Here is a 15,026-nt window from a genome sequence, read left to right as displayed (position 1 = left end):
ATTAGACGGCTTTGGATTCAGGCGCCTGGCTTTAGGAAGGCACAGAAATAGCTTTCAGAGATGAGGGAGAGCCTATTTTCGTTGCGCCCCACACAACTCCTGGGGATCTAAAATCTTTCATAAGGGGCGGCGGCGGTGGTGGGCACAGATCCCTGAGATTTGATAAACATTTTGCTTTTGTAAAAAAGAAAGAAAGAAAGAAAGAAAGAAAGAAAGAAAGAAAGAAAGAAAGAAAGAAAGAAAGAAAGAAAGAAAGAAAGAACAGTTTCATCTGGGCTGAAGGGCATCCCGTGTGATGTGTATAAAGAGGTGATGGTTAGGTTCCAATGTGTAGCCCCCAGCCCACCCCCACATACCGACACTTGTTCTGGTTCATCTGTGAGGGCACATCGGGACTGCCCGCCTTTAAAGGTGCCTTGGCAGAGGTCTGATTTCTGTCATGCAATCTCTGGGGGAATGTTTTGCAGCCCCTACGAACTGTGGCAGTGGAATGAAAAGGGCCAAGAGGGGCTGAAGAGCTTATGTCCAGATGAAGAATGAGCAGTCAGGAAGAGTGATGCCAGACTCTGGAGTTGCCCTGCATTTACTGCCCATCAATCTATTGACATATTAGCCAAAAACCTGGAGTTTTAAGTCTGAACTATATTACTTTATCATTTTCAGCTGGATAGGTGGTGGTGCTTTTTGCTTTAAACCTACCTATCCCCTCAAAGCAGCTAATGAGAACTGTCTTTATATATGACAGTCTGAATACCACCTATCCTCCAATAGCTCTTCCAAACAGGCCAACCTTATTACTCCTTTCCTAAAGAGGAGGACAGGGGTCTGGCACTTGCATCCTCCTTAGGTTATCTAGAGGGTAAATGCTCACAGTAATTTTTGAACTGGATGCTCCTAAGAGCAAGAAATTCCTCAGCTCACATCTGTGCCACAAAATACTTTGGGGTGTCTCTTCTGCCCCTTATGTGGAAGGCAGAAATGCAGTGATATATGTGCTTGTCTCAAGTTTCTAAGTTGACTATCTGTATTAAGACTTTCAGACTTATTGCCTTGCTGTAATTTTAATGTTACTCACCAAAGAGAAATTCTCCCTAAAGCATCTTTTAAAGTTTCCTAACCATAAATCCCATCCACACAGTACTTTTGTATATATTTGAGAATGCCTTTCGCCACTTCTTAAAATTTTTGGGGTGTGTATGTTTGAAGTCAACAAGGTGCCGATTAGTGAGAAAGGCAATAACATACAATAATGGGCATAATTTGATGTACAGGAAGATCTTGAGGGGCAATTGAAGAACTTTGATATTCACGTGATTTTGTCCTTAGTCCACTGTGTCCTTTAAGAGCTTTGAAGTTTTTTCCAGTAAACAAAAGTTCACTTTATTCTGTTTTGGTTGCAGAACAACAGCTTCATTTACACTTATGGCTTAATTCTGTTTATGTTTAGAATTGCTTACTCATATGAGTGTAAAACATACTTTGACTAGGCTGTTTTTCTTCTGGATTTTTGTATAGACCAGCCCCATTCATACATGGTACAGAGATGATGTCAGAAGCTCAAATATGCTCTCCAGAATTACATCTGAATATGGATTTACCTGAGGCTACCCTTAGGCTACCATTTATTGTCTAAGATATAATGTCTGTCTCTAAATTAAAGACATAGGGGGCTGATTTAGATCAGGCCATTACTCCCCTTAGTTCAGTCGAAATGGACTGGCAGCATTCTCTTCTCTGTCTGGAGAGTCTGGGATTTGAACCTGGGACCTCCTTCCTGCAATGCTCATGCTGTGTTGTAGAGCTAGGACTTTCATATTTTAATATGAGGATCTGGGCAGGGCACAGATAGAGCTAATGTGAACCCAAATGGATATACAGTACTCTTCCCCCATCAGTTTCACATCATGTTCATTTCTCTTCCTAGATCTCCTCATTCAAAAATTTCTGCTGTATCAAACTGGTGGAGAGCACACTAGGTGTACTGGATTAGAGACTGCCCAGTGAAGCTCTCTTCAAGGGGCTTCACCAAGGTCACTCACAGTATCCACATCTGATACTTGAACCCAGAAGGGCAAAGTTGAGCACCTGATCCATTCAACATTTTACTGCTGTTTGGACCTTTAAACTACTACTGTGTTTCCCTGAAAGTAAGGCAGTCTTATATTAATTTTTGCTCCAAAAACACATTAGGGCTTATTTTCATGGGATGTTTTATTTTTTTCATGTGCAACAATCTACATTTATTTAAATACAGTCATGCCATCATCTTCTGGTTGCTGCAGAATGGTGGAAGATGGGGTTTCACTTAACTGGGGCTTATTTTGGGGGTGGTGCTTATATTATGAGCATCTTGAAAAATCATACTAAGGCTTATTTTCAAGTTAGGTCTGATTTTCGGAGAAACAAGGTACCCTGTGATAGAATATTAGATGGGTTTATATTGTAGACTCCTATTTGATCTGTCAGATTTCTGGAACTTTCTCTTACAATGATGAGAAGACAAGAGTAATAAAGGCACAGCAGAGTTATTATCGCCAATGGCTCCACACAGTAAAGCTTCTTGGTGCCATTGTTTAAGCAAGAAAAGACAGTATGCTCCGGGCTATCTGGATGAGATTACTCTCTCTCTCTCTCTCTCTCTCTCTCTCTCTCTCTCTCTCTCTCTCTCTCTCTCTCTCTCTCTCTCTCTCTCTGTGTGTGTGTGTGTGTGTGTGTGTGTGTGTGTTAAAGAGAATACAAAGTATCATGTGTCAAAATGACCTCTGCAAGCCTCTAAGGTCACACTAAATTGCAATTACCACCTGAATCTCCTGGGTTTTTCACCACAAGCCACCATTTTTAATGACACAGAGAGGAACTGAATACACCAACTTTTTCCAGGTGCAGAGAAGGAATTAGAGCAGATTTTTTCTTGGAGTAGAAATGGAAAAGCATGGGAAGGAGAATTCTAAGGCCAAGCAAATGAGACATCAATCCACCAGTCATCTTGATTCTATAGATCTCTATGGCTTTTCCAAGGCAACAGAAAAGACACAATTTCTGGGTTTGTAAATAGCATCACCAAAGTATTTGTAGCATGCCATGCATCAGTTAGTGGCTGTGCCTACAATGTGAGTGTTACTTAACAGTTTCCCATGGGGAAAAGTATGTTTTATATGGAAACATCAGTACATCCGTTGTGTTTACTATTAATAAACAATTCTGTAATATTACTCCTGTTAGACTGCCCTTTATATGAACATCTCTTCTTTTATTTTGCACTGGTTTTCACTCTTATAGCATTCCTGCTGTAATACAGTAGTACCTCAGTTTACAAACGCCTTGGTTAACATAATTTTCAGTTTAAAATGGAAATCCATTGAAAATAATGCCTTGGTTTAAATTTTTGTTTGTTTCAGTTTACAAAATTTCCCCAGGATCCGTTGTGCCTGGAGGTTTATAGTGCCGCCCCTGTTCCTATGGCAATCTGCATTCTAGTTTACAAATTTTTTGCTTTACATAATGTCCCATAGAACACATTTATTTCGTAAACCGAGGTACTGCTGTATTTAGCCACCTGGAGTGGTTGTTTTGACCAGATAGGCGGGGTACAAATAGAATAAATAAATAAATGAATAAATTTATTTTTTAAAGAACCTTCACTCTGTTCCTACATAAACTTTTGCTTTAACTGCTTTTCATCTTCCTTCTACAGATCAGTGTTCCTCTGATTTTAATTTTTTAAAAGTAGATTGCTAAAGATTACACTAGAAAAAAATTCAAAGAAACAAATCAAACAAAAACATATAGCACCTTAAAGACTAACTATTGTATTTTAATGTGAGCTTTTCTGTACATGTCGACCTTGTCACACATATGAAAACAGAATGAAATGTTGGATGAAGTATCATTTTCATACTAGACTCTGTCTAGAGGGGCGGGGTAGAAATTGAATAATAAATAAAATAAAAATAAATAAATAATGTGCAGAATATTGACAATTTTTACCTTTGAGCCTTGTGGTGAGAGATGGGCTTGGTAGCTGTGAAGAAAATAACAGTGGCAGTAGATAACAGCAGAAGTATTACATTTGGTAATGACTTAAGAAACTTAGGCTTATATTCAATCCATTTATATGGGTGTGCATCATGCGTATAAATTTTAACTCAGGTGTTTCCCTCTGTATTCTTGATTTGTAATGATTCTGTTCTAAAATAGTGACTCTCAAATCTTCCACAGAATGTCCTGGTAGATTGAAATGGTTGGAGACAGGTTTCTGTGTATTATGCTTTCTGATGCCAGATTTATGACCATTGACCTGTTTTCATTTTGTTCCAGATATACAGATTACACTGTATATCTGGAACAAATTCCCTCCAATTATTTGTATAATCTAAGCTCCTCCTAGTAGTGTTGTGAGACACATATGTTTTCAGACATATTGATCAGAATCCTATTGAGGTTTGCATACCAGTAAGTTTTGTGTAACTTGCTGCCATAATGCCCAGTGTGGTAATAGTGGACAGAGTGATGGATTAGGGCAGTGGAGGTAAACCTTTTTCAGCTCGAGTGCCCAAAATGAGGGGGTGGGGAAGAAACCAGTGGCTGCCATGCCGCTTGGAAGACTAGAACCGGAACAGGAAGTGGCAGTTTCAGGGGGAATCATGGGGGCGGATAGGAAGTTAAAGGGGGAATCATGGGGATGGACAGGAAGTTAAAGGGGGAATCACGGGGACAGACAGGAAATTAAAGGGGGAATTGTGGGGACGGACAGGAAGTTAAAGGACCCAGAACAGGAAGAGAAAGGGGGAATCCCAGCTGCAGCCACTTCAAAAGGTTTGTCACATGCCAGAAGAAAGGGTTTTGCATGCCAGCTATGGCACTCGTGCCATAGGTTTGCCATCACTGGATTAGGGGATAGGGATTTGAATTCACAGTCTGCCATTGAAACTCACTGGGGTGGGGGTGGACTGGTAAAATCACTCCTTAAATACCTCACTTAACCAGAGAGACTTATTAGGGTCAGTATAAGTTGGTCCCAACTTGAAAGCACATAATATTACATAACTTGCTGCTGCTGATTCATGAGTTGCTGGAGTGCATCTTGGTCCCATGGCTGGTCCTGATTGAATAACCAAAGTGTGCCCCAGCACTTTAACAATTAGCCAGAACTGACTGTGACAAATTATGCAAAGATGAAATGAAAATCAACAAGATTCTGGCCATTCTGGAATTAATGACCAATTCTTGTCGTTTTCATTCTATATCATTTTAATGTATTTATACTATATAATTAGCTTCTTAGATACTTAAGAAACAATTATCATTATATGTAATTATAGTAATCAGCCTCATGACATGATTCAAAAAGTATTGTTATTATTTCCATTCATGAAATTGAAAAGGGGGGGGGAGGGAAAGAGAGAGGAAATTGTGGTGCTTATATACCACCCCACAGTACTTAAAACTCTCTCTGGGCAGTTTACAGTTTAATTTTGCAGTCCAGCAAGCAGGGTACTTGGAGGGGCAGAATGCTGAGTCTTCCTCAAGTTGACTACCTGAGCCTGTTGGGATATAACTCTGATTTTGAGCAGAGTTTTGGCTGCAGTACTGCCATGAAGATCCTTGAAACAGAGGTATGACAACTGTGCATGCATCATGCCTGTGAAACTGCCTTATAACAACCTCAAACCATGATTTGTCTAGCACAGCATTGTCTTTTCTGACTTATCTCACTTTCTAAGATTTCAAAGCAAATCTTTTTCCTCACCCTGTTTCTTTAGATCTCTATGCTACATGCGCTGGAGAATTAATTTAGGACTTATCATCAACAAAAATCTATGCTCTATCCTGTCTTGTACCAGTAAAAGTTGCAGAATAGATCTCCCATGTTTAGCATCTGTTGGAGTAGAAACAGTGGAATCCTACAGAGCCTCTTCAGTAAGAATCTGTGCGTTGACAAGTGGGCAGATTTATGGGTAAACAAACAATAGGGTAGAATAACTAGAACAAAGCAGAGGCCTATGGCAGGTGGAAGGCCAGGAGGGTGGATTAAATTTTTCCGTCTTTGCATGCTGAGATGGGGGAGGAGCACATGTACAGTATGTGTAAATGAGTGTTGGGGAGATGGAGCCGTCTTTTGAATTCCGAGCAATCCTTACCAGAGAATGAGGAATCCGAGGTGCATGAAAACTAGGTAACAGTAGTTATAATCAGTTGCAACTCACATGAGAAAGGAACACTGAGGTCATGCCGAAAGATCTGAGTGGGAGTAGAATAAAAACAGCAGTATCCCCAGAGACACATTAAAAAACAATCTTTTTATATACCAAACTGAGAACTAACTATGAGAAACAGCACAGTACAAACATCCAGCTTCAATATGATTTCAGAAGGACTGCATTACTTAGGAGTAAGTACAGTCAGTAGGTTCGGAGAGCATCCAGAGTATGCAGTTGCAGTAATAACGACCCAAGGCAGCCACTGAAAAGTACTCTTTTGGGGGTAATGCATTTTGGTTTTAGCACTGACCTACATTACAAAGGAGAGAAAACTGAATCCAGTTCCTGGAAGCTCTTAAGTGCAAGCCTGTGGCTGAAATCTAGTTGCGGAATTTAGGCCATATAAGGCTGATGATGTCATTTGCTGCAGTTGTTTTTTTTTTCAGAAATAGCTGATTTCCAATCTTCCCTAAAAGGTGGCCGAGGCTTCTCTGGGATCCCTTTTGATGTGGGGAAGATGTTGTGATGGGGAGCACAGGATAGTGTCCAGACTTGCTGCTATAAGAATGATTTTACTGGCAGTGGCAATTTTTGGAAATAAAGATGCAAGTAACCCCCGCAGCTTCCCCATGATTGATGAACTGGATCTCAAGGGAGCCTCAGGAGCTTTGGAGGGTGAAGGTTAGGGGGGTGGGTAATGGAAAGGTGGCCTCCTACACCCATCCTTAAAGAAAAATTGCCTCTGTCAACCTGAATTCTGATGCTAGACTAGATAATATGGCCTGTGGAGGAACTTCATTCAGCTTTGCAAGTCTCTGTCTGTGGTACAGACCAAAAATGTATAATATGCACTGTAGCAAAACTTCACTGGGTTTGAATTATGTTTTCATGGGGTGGTTCATTGTTACTACTAGTTATTCATTAGCTTTTCAATGCAGTTGTAAAATCTAATATTTAACATGGAGCACTTGGTCCATGGGCGCCAGTGTAATATAGTGGATAGGGGCCAAGAGAGATGAGTTCGAATTCCTGCTTGGCCATGGAAACTCACAGGGGAATGGCAATTGTTAAACCACTCTTTGACTATCTCCCCACCTCCCTACACCCTTATTCTGATTGCCTTAAGTCAGGAGAAATTTGGTAGTGCATAATAACTTTGTTCATGCACCAAAGCTTAGATTAGAGAAGTCTGGGACATTTTGAAGGCTTCATAAAAAGCTTCCACAACCAATCGGAGTGGGACATAACAAGAACACATTATTTTTAAAAAACACATTTTTAAAAAAAACAGACGTTAAAATGAAATAAAATCATTCCCAGCTTTAATATGTCTTTTTTCAGTTTTTGGCCATAGACTAATAATAATGGCCAGAATTCTACAGCCCTATTCCATGAATTGTGTGAATGGTAGGGCTTTTCTGGGACAGGAAAGCACCCAGCACCCTCTTATGCTAGCATAAGCTCTTTACACATCAACAGGGGTCCTCTCTGGCTCTTGTGATGGCGAGCCAGAGATCATGGGAATTCTGTGGGTGGAGTGTTACCTTCTGCTCATGGGGGGCATGGTTTGGCCCAAGGCTACTGGCTCTTAGAGCAGCTTGCCTTTCTTGGGAACTAATGTTCGGTAACAGATGTTTTTTCTCTCTCTGTCTAAACATCACTGGAGCTGCTTATAGTGCCTGGAAACATGTTCAACTGATGTTTGCTGAAGGCCTTCCTGGGTCTCAGATGTAAGCATCTCTTGGTCTTTTTCCCACGATTTCTCCGAGGAAACTACCATTCTCTCTTTGGCAACCATACATGCTCAGCACAGACATCTCTTTGCATTAGCGGGTGTTTGTGTGTATGTGTGTCTCCTTTCATATTACAGCATGTTTTGGAAAATGAAGGTGATGACTCAAGAAACTCATATACTGTATATGGCTTATAAGTTTGTCTTTTTTGCCTAAGAATTCTCTTTAGCCAGCATTCCTGTAGATATAATTGATTGATACAAATAGCAAAAAAAGTATTACAAATGCTCCTCTTTAATTACACCCACATAACCATAACCCTTCCCATTGGTGGTCATTCTTTAAAGGAACAGATGTGACGCAATATAATATAACTAATAAAAGTGCCTTTAAGCACCTACACAGTCCTATTATTAAAATGTTGAGAAATGGCAGAGGCAGAATTTTTTTTGTAACAAGGAGAGTTTCTTTCTTTATTGGAACAGAAATTGTCCTCTGGGAAACAATGTACAGTATTATCAATATTGCAAAGCTGCACAGATATACAGTAGGACTTTGTAATCAATTTAGAAGTGCATGTGAGTACACCACAGTTGATTTTCTGAGGTTTTGGTAATGTCTATATATTTTTCCAAAAATTCTTTATCCTAGCATCCTTTTAAAAATTAAGCAGTGTGTCTCTGGACAGCGGTCTGAGGATACAATCCAGAAATGATTTTAGAATTTTAAGGATGTATATTGGGTAATTTGTACTTGGCTGGGTGCATACCTTGTCGCTATTGCCATTAGTGAGAACGAGCACATAGACTGACTGTAGGGCATAAATTCTGGTTTCCCATCATGAGGAAAGAGTCCTGAGCCAGCTGGGCTTTTAAACACTTAGGAGATGCTAAAAGCTAGGATAGATTCCTTCTTCCTGCTCTCTGACATAATATTATAGGCAATTGATATAAAGGATCTTTCAAAACTAGCAGGAAGACCCTCTTGCATTTGTTATGCTCCGATTGTCAGTTTAGTTGATGCAGAGTGAGGGAAAAACCTCACAGCACAACCAAAATGAGCTGGAAATTTCCATTGCTTTGAAAAATCTGCTTGTAAAATCTTAGTTCAGGATAAGGGAGAAAAGGAAGCTGAGTGGTTAACAAGGCGCAAGTGCCAGTTCCCTGCTGCAGCAAAGGTGCGAGTTGCCTTAAAACAGCATTGCAGGTACAGTGCAGGTGAACAGCTACCATAAGTTGCCCACGAAAAAGAAGTGTGCAAAGCCGGGACACACAGACAAGACACACGTCCAGGGTCTTCCTTTGATCCAGTTTTTCAATTCCGCTGCAAAATATAAGCCAAAGGAGTCTGAAAGTAGAAATAATGTTTTGCCTTTGTGTTCTGAGCAAAAGGAACAGGATCACTTATTTTCTTCATCTGGTTTGCAAGATTATCTTAAAAGAAGATGGGATTCCAAAACTCTTTGGGGCAATTATTAATACAAGAGAAAATTTATCTAACAGTTAAATTGAAGAGGGTAGAAATGAAATTTCATTTTTTGAAAAGAAAAAGTACTGATGGGCCCATCTGAAATTTAATATATACCTCTTTATGAAAATACTATGTAATAAATTAACAACAGCTTAAGCCTAAAATATGGTACTTTTGAAATCAACTAACCAAGGGACTATTGGAATATTTTTACGCTATATTCTTTACTAAGGATTTATCTTCCTGGTTGTTTCTATGGCAAGAGAGGCCTCCTCTCAAGAAATATAGAGTCGATCTGAAATAGCAGCTGGCAAGTGGGTCATGACCTGTATTTGCAACCACCAGTAATAGTCCATGGGATGATACCGGGTGTAGGGGAAGGTAGAGGTCAGGGCGTGAGTGATGCTGTTGATGACAGGAGAGAGGTCTGTAGAACCACTCTTGCAATAGGACTCCATTTTGGCAACCTGCCGATCAAAGTACTTTCGGCCATAGTCACGGCGCACAGTCTCAAGGAGCTCGTCTCACATTTTGTCAGCGATAGCCTTGATTCGTTCGGGGCTATACAGCCTGGTTCCAGCAATGAAGTTCCCAGGCTCTACAATATAGACCTTTACGCCGTGGGAGTACATCTCATAGCGAAGACAGTCAGAGAAGGCTTCCACCCCAAATTTGGTGATGCAGTAGGGTGAGCATATAGGTCTTGCCATCCGCCCCAAAATGCTGCTGATGTTCACAACACGGCCTTTGGCTTTGCGGATGAGAGGCAGGAAGGCTTTTGTGGTGCGGATTGTCCCCCAGAGATTCACTTCAGCCGCTTGTTTGTAAGTGTCCATGCTAGTGAACTCAACCTCTCCAAAGGTGGATATCCCAGCATTGTTGACCAGACCCCAGAGGCCTGCTTGTGGATCTTTCAGGGAGGCAGTCAGATAGTCAACTGCACGCTCCACATCCTTGCTGTTGCAGACATCGAGTTGCAGAGTCCTCATGTGATCGCTCTTCATGTCATCCAGGTCCTTGGAGCCTCCCTGGTTTTGCTCCTTTAGCAAGCAGCCAGCATAAACAATGAAGCCCTTTTTATGCAGGTGCTTGGCAAGAGTGAAGCTGAAGCCAGAGTCACAGCCTGTGATGAGGACAGCTTTTTCCCCAATCTTCTTTACCTTTGTTCCATAGGAGCACTGCTTCCTCAGACTTAACACAGGAAAACAACATCTGGGAACTGGCCAAAGGCTACAGGCAGGACTCCTGAGGTGTGGGGCCTTCATGACCAACTGGACAGGACTCCGGGTGATGTGGAGAGCAACTAGGATGGATGCCATGCGTGGATGTCTTCACAGCTGGTATCTTCCTCTTACCCCTACATGGGAACCCGTGGAAAAATTGGTTTCATTTACTTCCTGTTAAGTCAACTTAGCATTTTTGTTTTCTAAGAAAAGCAGCACATGCATACAGTATTTGAAGAAATATCTAGACACTTGTTGGAACAGGTCCAAAGAATGTGTAAAGTGAATGCATAAATATCATTTGAAAAGAAATCTGACACAAAATATGAAGATTGTAAGATTGTGTGTGGAATCTGTCTCCTTTTATCATTTTCTGCATAGCATTTACGAATAAGGGCTGTGAATTTCGTTGTATGGGTATACTGTGTATATACTTACAGTGACAATAAATTATATTATTATTATTAATTTCATGTACATTCTACCTTTCTTCTAGTACAGATCTCAAAGCAGTATCCATGGGTTTACTGGATGGTCTTCTATTAAAATACTAACTAGGTCCAGACCTACTCACTTTCAGCAAGATTACTCTAAGCTTTGGTCCTCTGGATGTTTTGGGCTTCAATTCCCAAAAGCCTCAATATAGCCACTAGCAAGGAATTATGGGAATCATCATGCAGAAGCTACAGAGTTCCAGAGATTTATCCTGCTTTTCATAGGGTTTTCTTTCAGATGATGTTTAGTAATAATGGTATTGTTACGTAATATATAAGGAAAGATCCCTGTGTGAGTCCATGAGTGCCACAGGTAGGCAATATCTGTAGTACTAAGACCAACTGAAAATACACAGAATTATTTCAAGCTTTTGAATTCTCCATAATTCTTTGTCAGGCTATGTTCTGTTAAACATTTGAGTGGGAAGGCAAAGGCTATGGGAAGTCTAAAAGTTTCACCAGCTGTTTAGCCATAATATTTGCTTTTAAGGAGGACATTTTAGACTCAATCATTGGTAGCTGTGTACGTATCAGATTATACCAGACAATACCTACTGGGACTGAGAATGAGTGGGTGGATCTCCATTTCTGAAAACACAAGGTTGAGTGTAATTTGGAGATCAGCCTCTTTACTGAAAGATAACATTATTATTACATAATAGTAATATTACCCCACATCTCATAGAATGGTCTAGTAATTTAGCCCTGCCTGTTATTTCCCCCCCCCCCCACTTTGGTTGGAAAAAGCCAATGAGCATTTATGCATGCACACACATATCTTAAATGCTACAATTTGACCTGCTTTCTGCCAAACACTCTGCTGTAAGAGGTGTCTTTTACAGCTCCAAAGACAATCATACAATGGTACAATGCTGTAATGCTTCAACATGTGTTTGCTGATGTAGTCCCAAAGAAGTAATTTAATTTTGAAATGAGCTGTAAACAAATATTATGTTTAAGAACAGCAATCTTATAGCAAAATGGTCTGTCACAATATCCTTTCATGGTTAGATCTTTTCTCAATAGGCAGATCTGGACTCTGAAAAATCAGTTTATTCCTCTGCTGTTTCCCATTGCATGAACCTGGTGCTTGGGAAATGTCTCTCTACCCGCAACTCCTTCCTTAGCTCTGTCCACTCATATGTAATGGCCCTTGGGCATGGGTAATTAAGCCACCCCCTGTGTGGTTGATGGCTCAGCACCATCGTGGCTATCCCGACTCTGGAGGCAGTAGCTATACACAAAGATGCTCCTGAATGTTGTCTCCAAACCAGTCTCCCAGTTCCTTCTGCTTGTAAATTCTTCTCCTTCTCATACTTCTTTTCCCATTTATTTTATCTTGAATGACCTGTTGTACATATATGTTTTAATATCTTATTACATGAACACTTCCACTGCCTTTCAGTTTTTTTATGTGTTTTATGATTTCTTCTTCATTCACTTGCTTTAGTACTTCTCTGTGGGTCACACTGCCAGTAAAGGAAATCCGTACCATGACCAATCCCCATTTCAAGTGCTTCTTTCTTTTTATAGTAGCTTGTCTTATAGTCCACAGTTTGATTCTATATAGCAGACCTGGGCAAAGTGTGGCCCGAGGGCCACATACAGCCTGCGAGCTGCTCCTGTCAGGCCCGCGGACAGTTTTGAACATCAAAACCATTTATAGCTTTTTGTCTAAAGTTGATTAGTTGCTTATCTTTAACATACCACAAAAAACCTCTTTAGTATTTGTGAAGATTAACAAGTTTAAAATAAAAACAATCATAACATCATTGTTTCATTTTATTTTTAAGTAAAGTTGGTTCGGCCTGCAAACACAGTTCAGATTTTTCATGTTGCCCCCCTATAGAAATTAATTGCCCACCCCTGCTATACAGTGACTGAAATCCTGCTGCTTAGCATAGTAAGTTGCAAGTACGGTAGACCCACTGGATCAATGGAACTGATGGAAGAGCTGACTCACAAATCCCCACTGATTCAGTGGGCCTACTCCACTTGCAAGTTACTACGCTAAGCAACAGGATTTCTGGGAATAGATCTGAGCATTGTACATTACAATGCACATTCTGCAACTCAAATTTCAATTTATATTTCTAAACTTAATGAAACTGCTCCTGGCTATCTCACTTCTAACTTTTACTACATAGTTGTTTTTCCCAAAAAGGGAACTAAGTGTCCTTACTCAGCAATTTCTAATTATTTTTAAAGTAGTTATTTTTTAAGCATTTTGAATACCCTGTTTCCCTGAAAATAAGACCTAACCTGAAAATAAGCCCTAGTATGATTTTTCAGGATGCTTGTAATATAAGCCCTACCCTAAGCCCTATTTAAGTGAAAGCCCGTCCTCCACCATTGTGCAGCAACCAGAAGATGACATGACTGTATTTGAATAAACGTAGATTGTTGTACATGGAAAAAAATTAAAACATCCCCTGAAAATAATCCCTACTGCTTTTTTTGGAGCAAAAATTAATATAAGACCCTGTCTTATTTTTGGGGAAACATGGTAGTTTTTCCAAGTTTCATGTTATTTTATTACCAAGTGTTTCTGTCAGGCAGCAACAATGTAAAAAGCAAAGTAATGAGACGCTCTCCCCACTACCTTTTGGGAATTTGCATCAAGTGCATATGAATTACTTAAAAAAATTAGCTTACCAAGCTCTAAAACGACAGCAGATTTAGAGCATGGTATGTGCATCCCAGAAGATCCCGCCTTTGTGGCTTTGGGCAAGCTGCACAGTCCTAAGATGCCCTCAGATGAAGGGAAGGGTAAATCACTTCTGAGAATTCCCTGCCTGGAAAACCCTGAAAAGGGTCACCGTAAGCTAGGATTGCCCTGATGGCATGCAATTATTATAGCTGTCTGGATAGCTCACTGGTTTAAGTATGTGCCTGTTGGAAGTTCAGTTCCCCATGGTGCCTCCCTGGAGAAAAGCCAGCCTGTGCAGCCATGGACAAACTGTATAGTGCCAGGGTGCCCCCAGAAGAAAGGAACGGTAAACCACTTTTGAGTACTTACTACCTAAGAAACTCTGGAAAGGGTAACCATAAGTCAAAATTGACTTGATGGCATATAAATAAAACACTCTAGTTAACATTCTGGGGAAATTAATACAAGTATGGATGCTTTAACTCACATTACATACCAAGATGGAAAATATGTGACTATCCAGATACTGTAGGACTACAACTCTCATCAGCCCTAAACAGCATAGTCAAGGATGATGGATGATGGGAGTTACACTTCCACAACATTCTCTACCCTTCTTGTGTATATTCTTAGAGATCTTCTAGCTCCACATTGGTAAAATTAATAAAGTACCGTACAAATTCTTATACAGAATAGAACAAATCCCAAAAAGGATGTCAGTCTGTAGTAGAAGGACGGGAGAAGGGATTTCTTCCCTAACTTTCCTGATCTTCAACTATGCCAGAGTGTTTTCTTCCTGGCTCACATATATAAATGGAAAATCTCTTATAACCCTATGACTCCAGTGTACATGATATTTGAATGGAATTTTTGGGATCCTCCGTACAGCTGTCTAGTCAGCATGCTTTTGTAAACAGGAAAATACCAGTCATAAAACGAGCAAGTCAAACAGGGCAAGAACTAGGTGACAAGTTAGCTTTTAAGTTTAACCCACTTTACTATGTTGCATTAACACTGTGGAAAAATACTGCTTTTAAATGTGTAGTCCAGCTGTTTATCTCAGCAGCAGGGAAGCTTTAATGCTCCAGATGTTGTGGTATCGCAGCTCCCATTAGCCCCTCTTCTCATGAGTAATGACTGGAGCAACAGGAACTATAAATCAACAACATGCAGTTGTAGTTCTTATCCCTGATTTATATGGAACAAATAAGGAAACAGTGCTAACCTAAATTACTGGATTATTTTAAACAATTTAA

General features: G+C 40.2%; 1 protein-coding gene and 1 pseudogene across 2 annotated transcripts in view; one reads left to right on the top strand and one right to left on the bottom strand.

The window, feature by feature from the left end:
- Positions 1 to 15,026, top strand: part of SLC4A8 (solute carrier family 4 member 8) — a 119,034-nt gene that overhangs the window by 1,082 nt on the left and 102,926 nt on the right. The gene's annotated exons all lie outside the window — the stretch shown is intronic.
- On the bottom strand, positions 9,679 to 12,393 carry LOC110074413 (D-beta-hydroxybutyrate dehydrogenase, mitochondrial pseudogene; annotated as a pseudogene). Its single transcript, XR_013541234.1, has one exon. The product of XR_013541234.1 is annotated as a D-beta-hydroxybutyrate dehydrogenase, mitochondrial pseudogene (transcript).

Source organism: Pogona vitticeps, chromosome 2, assembly GCF_051106095.1.
Source record: "Pogona vitticeps strain Pit_001003342236 chromosome 2, PviZW2.1, whole genome shotgun sequence".
In the NCBI taxonomy this organism is placed as follows: domain Eukaryota; kingdom Metazoa; phylum Chordata; class Lepidosauria; order Squamata; family Agamidae; genus Pogona; species Pogona vitticeps.
This window is presented reverse-complemented; position numbering and strand designations above follow the sequence as displayed.